The 5,823-nt window shown below is 30.9% G+C and overlaps 1 pseudogene; it reads right to left on the reverse strand.

Moving 5' to 3' along the window:
- Window positions 1-2,901: 2,901 nt before the first annotated feature.
- On the reverse strand, window positions 2,902-5,502 carry LOC108466003 (amino acid permease 3-like; annotated as a pseudogene).
- Window positions 5,503-5,823: the final 321 nt, after the last annotated feature.

Genomic DNA, 5,823 nt, shown 5'->3' on the forward strand with positions numbered 1-5,823 from the left:
GACATTTTTGTCAAAAATCACTTAATAGAACTTGTATATCTATCAACAAATATCTATTTTTCATCATCAACTTCACAAATCTCATAAATTAAACAATGACACTTCACAAAATTATCAACAATTTTAGAAATTAGGGTACGGGCTAGCTAGTATTCAAAGCAACGATCACAAAAACATAGACATCATAAAAAATCGAGCTAAAATCGTACCTTTATCAAGCCAAATATGTGCCTAATATCACAAGCCCTAAATGGATTTCTTCTTCTTCTTCTTCTTTTCGGCTAGGATGAACTAAAAATGATGATAATTTCACTTGATTTTATTTAATATAACATTAATAATTTATTTACCATTTTAACCTTATTTAAAACCATTTAAAATCATTCATTTAATGGTCATTTATGTCAAATTCCACTATCAATGGTCTAATAACAACATAAGGACATCTCATTTAATAAACCATGGCAATTAAGCACTTTTAACATATAGAATGCAACTTTTTCATTTTACACGATTAAGTCTTTTTTTTTCAAATTGAGCTATTAAACAATAAAATTAATTCACGAAATTTTCACACATATATATTTACACGCTGTAAACACCAAAAATAATATTAAAAATAATTTTACGACCTCAGATTTATGGTTCCAAAACCACTATTCTGATTTAGTTAAAACCGAGTTGTTACAAGTTTCGTGACTGAGCTCTCCCCAACGACATACCATTACGAAAGCAACTTCTTAGTGCTTATCTAATGGCCTCGTCATAAATGTGTTACCCTCATAGGATATCCTTGATATTTTTGGGATAAGAAAAGTTCTCCCAATATGATCCAATCTTATCTCATGGTAACCATTACATCTTCCTTCATGAAAAATTAATTACATCAAATAGTGATCAAGTCATCCATCACAAAGATGGAAGACCTATGGCCACGTTTACTTTTCATCAACCATCTAATGCCAATGAGAGGATATCATTTACCTATGTTTTGAGCTATGGATTCCACTGTTGTGAATGAAGCTACATACTACAGAAGTCGTACACCCAACGCACCAGCTTTCGGTTCCTTATCTATTTGAACTCAAGCTTTTACTTGCATCAAAGTGTTTGAGTTATGCATACATAGTTCGTCATCACTCAGGATATGGGTATGCCACACTACGAACGTCATAAGTGAATAAATACATAAACAAATTCATGATCTATTTTGTTTGGGTCATGTCTGATGTATTGTCAGCCCAGTCAGTTACATCTATGTCTCTATCTTTTAAGAGTCATCCGCTTCAATGCCCAAGACAAGTTATCTCCCCAATTGGACTTGATAGACGACATATTAGTTTTTTAATCGATTTGCTCATTTTCGATTATACTAAGAAAATGTTTAGGTTTATCTAGTAATACAAGTTGTCTTTCCTTACTACAATCTAACACTAATACTGCTTATTATTAGTTAAACATTTAGATAACCAATGAGCAACATTTGCTTCTATTTTGCTTTGCTTGCAAAAATCATGTGAAGAGAATTATTAAAAGTATATTAATGTAATCAATGAATTTATTTTATTAACCAATCTATTCAAAAAAATTACAAGTTTACAAATGAATATACTACACTCAGGGCACTAGATCCAACATTATCAAGTTACTTTCGTAATGGTATGTCATTGGGAAGAGCTCAATCACGATACTATAGTGGAATGACTTCGTGACTAAATGAATTTACAATTAATATGTGAAAAGCTAGAACTTAATTATAAATTTGAGCCCTAATCACATATGTCCAATCAATCTCTCTGCTAGCTCATTGAAGCTAGAAATGAATTGCATGTTGAATAAAATGAACATAAATGGATGATAAAAATGAAGAAATGGGAAACATTTTGAAATAAATGTAGTTTTCTCCAAAATGAAAATGGCCTGCAAATGAATTTATGGTTTTCAATTAAATGAAGTTCAAAAAGGGAAATAAATCATTTGGTCATAGTGAATCCATTGAATGTAGAAATATTAAATATATTTTCTCATAGATTCTTTTATGGTAAAGTCATCATGATTTTAACAAAATTAGAATTGAGTTGAGAAAATATTTTAATTAGTAAATTAATTTATTTAAATTTATTTAATATGTTTATTTTGGGAAATAGAAAATAAATTTATTTATGGTTAGTGCGTACCATTCTAGTAATAAACCAAAACAACCAATTCAAATTTCTATTTAGGTGAATATTTTGGTTCGTATCAACTGCGCCAGTTTGTTCTACCCAATTATAATTTTTATAATTTTTTCTACAATTTGTTATAAGTTTATATAATATTTTACAATTTTTTAATAATTTTTAATAATTTTTTATTTACATCTGGGACTACGATGTGTCTCTATTTGATTAGTCCGTTAGTTAATTTTAATGGTTAATGTGATCAAAGAATGAAACTTTTAACGAAGAGGTTTAATTTTTTTTTTGGTTAATGACAATGGCGCAATTGATTTTTTTTTCTTAAGGGATTTTTATATCTTTAATCCTATTAATAAAAAATTACACTTCATTAATTATTATTATTCTATTTATTTTTGTTATTTTTAATTTTATATTCAATATTTTAATTAAATATAATAAAATTTTAATTAGTTATAAAATCATTTTATTTATTACTAAATTAAATTATAAATTGCATTATATTTTAATATAATAATATGTTAAATATAATGTAATTTTAATTAACATAAGTAAGGTTTTTGGAAAGTTACATGTCCAATCACAATTAAAATTATAAAAAATACATCCGAATAACTATAACCAGAATTAATAGTACACGACCAAATTAATTGCCAAAATATATTTATTCCTATACGACAACAAAACTATATAAGCTCTACATTTGGTGAGACGATGAAACTGATAAACAAAATACATTTAGACTTATACCACAATAAAATTATACAATATCTATATATGTTGGGACATAAATCAATATAAATTAACAACAATTTTTACATTTTACGAACATGAACAACTACAAGAAGAGTTTTTAATCCGTAGAGCTTAGTTTCCCTTGCTTTCTTCAAATTGTAACTGAACTGATACCCAGTGGAGAATGAAGTATATGACTTAAGATCAAGAACAATCCCTGCAATGGAACCAGCTGCAGCAGCAATGGTGATAACAAAGCAAGCAATGCTTAGGACTTGAAGGCAAAGCCATGTGGTGCTCCATTTTGGTATCTTCTTTTGAGAAATGTACATCTCTACTGGGAAATTAACTGTGAGTGGCCAAAACCCAAGTGCCCCAAGGAGTCCAACAATGTCAATAAAGAATGGAAGAAGCATAGAGATCAATGTTGGTATCATCACAAAACAAGTCCTCCAAACCAATCTGAAAATGTTTAGATTGTAAGGCCGAAAACCAGGGATCGAGATCTTGATATCTTTGGTAGTGAATTTGCTGTCCGGGAACTTCTCGGATGCCGTTTTTTCGACAAAGGCAAAAAGGGGTTGACAGTAAACTTGGTATGCACCAACAAGGTGAATAAAAATAGCGGCATTGGCAATGTCAAGGAGCCAAAATGGGTTATAAAATCCAAAACCTGTGAGTAATTTTCCAGGGGATAAGTCTCCAAAAGCAGCATAACCCGTACAACGACATAACATGTAGAAAAAAGTTGTCACTCCAACACTTAACAATGTTGCCTTTTTCATTGTCTTTGATTCTGATGGTGGAGCCTTCAGTGTATCCTGTAACGCAAAACACCATATTGTTTTAGAAGCTTTCGACTTCAACAAGTTATTTGAGTTACAATGAATTTGGATGAAAAAGAAAATTAATGTAAACCTGAATTTCAATGAGTATAAGAGAGTATGAATAGGCAAAAGCTATGTCACCAAGTGCCTGGAAACTCCATGTTTTTTGGGTTTGAGTGACAGTTCCAACACTTATTCCTGTTAGGCTTCCCCCAATTTTCCTTGTTTCCGCTAAATTAACCAAGGAAAAAAAAAACGAAAACATCTCAAGGGTCAAATATGTTTGACATTATTCCAGTATGGATATGAAGATCTTTCATGAAAAAATTCTAACATAAAAGCACATGGTATAAGTGACATGATGCTCTTATATTAGGATTCAAATTATATTTTGTTCTCTCTATTTAAAAATAGATAAATTAATCTTTATACATCAGATTAAAAAACAAATTGGTTCTTCTGCAAAAACTTTCATCTATTTCTACTATTAAAAATCAGTCCCTATACATTAGTATGAGAGGGTATACCATGTGTCACCACTAGTTATTTCATCGGTTATGTGAGTTTTTAACAGTACAATTAAATGAAACTTTTAACAGAAAAAATTAATTTGCTCTTTGATTTACTGTATAAGAATTAATTTATTTATTTTTTGAGTAAAAGAGATAAAATGCAATTTAACACGTCAATATTGGCCTCTAATAATTGAGTTGGAGTAAGATACCGGCTACTTTAGCAATTCCAATACCAAGTCCAATGGTGGAGTAAGCGAAGGACATGACAGCAGCAACAATGGAAAGCCACCATTGTTGATCAAAGTCAGGAATTTGAGAGCAAAAAATTTCAACAATGCCAAAAGCAATCATAATTGCTATTCATGTGGCATGGATCTTTGCCACCAGTGGCATGGAAGCAATTAGACCTTTTAATAGCCCTATATATTTAAAAAGAAAAAGAAAAGAAAATGTTTAAGTGTTAACCCAAACAATACAACTGCCAAAACAACAAATCACTGAGTTTGAGCCATTAAAACTACCCATATCATGCTAATTGATGATGCAATGGTGTATCCAATGGCAACTCCAAAAAGGTTCAAGTACTGAACCCATCCACATATCTTGACTTCAAACCCACCTGAAAGGTAACATAAAAGATAAAGATATTGAAATTGAAACAACCCCATTTTTGGTAAGGCAAATTCAAAGATTTCTGGGTTTTGAAATTTACTAAGATTTGACCGAACAGCGTCCATGTAGGTATAGTTTCTTTTGCCATTAAGTGGGTCACCAGAGCGATAACAGGCAGCAAGAAGAGTGGAAGTGTAATAAGTTATAAAAGAAAACATAAACATTACTACCGGACCAGCAATCCATCCAAGCTGAGCTGTTGCCCAAGCCAGGGACAAAACACCAGCAGCAATCACTGCTGTAATAATATGAGCACTTGAACCAATGACATCACTAAAACAAAGTCTGCAATCTTTTTCATAGAATTTAACTTTTCTGTAACATTACCAGTTCGCTTGGGACGGCCATCATCATCTAATAACTTGGAGCTGATTTGTGAGAACACATCAATGGAGAGATCAAAATCTTGGTTGTTGTAAAGGGAATTCTTTCCAGCACCGGTCTCTGATCCCATCTTCTGTCATAAACAGAAGTATCAAAACAATAAGTAAACCTTAAAAATCAACTCTCATATTTAATTTATTATGTCAAAGATGCTGAAATCAATGACAGTTATGTATCAAAATTCAAGTTCCGATGCACATGATATTTTGTGATTTTTATCGTAATTAAATGCGATAATATCCAGCATTTTCCATAAATAATACCCCAGAAATAAAATGAGTTTTGTTACGTATTACTATTCATACCTTAACTATTGTGTCACAGAAAAATCACTTTCAAAATTTAGTCAGTCGGTGTGTGTCATGGATGAAATTTTCGTTGCTGTAAATAGTGGTGAGGAAGAGCTTTAATTTATAAAATCAATTAAATATATCTCTTTAAAGGTCCAGTACCTCTGATTCAAAATTCTGGGAATATGGCTTTGATTAAGTCCTACTATGTTTTATGGGGCAA

This window comes from Gossypium arboreum, chromosome 2 (assembly GCF_025698485.1).
Source record: "Gossypium arboreum isolate Shixiya-1 chromosome 2, ASM2569848v2, whole genome shotgun sequence".
In the NCBI taxonomy this organism is placed as follows: domain Eukaryota; kingdom Viridiplantae; phylum Streptophyta; class Magnoliopsida; order Malvales; family Malvaceae; genus Gossypium; species Gossypium arboreum.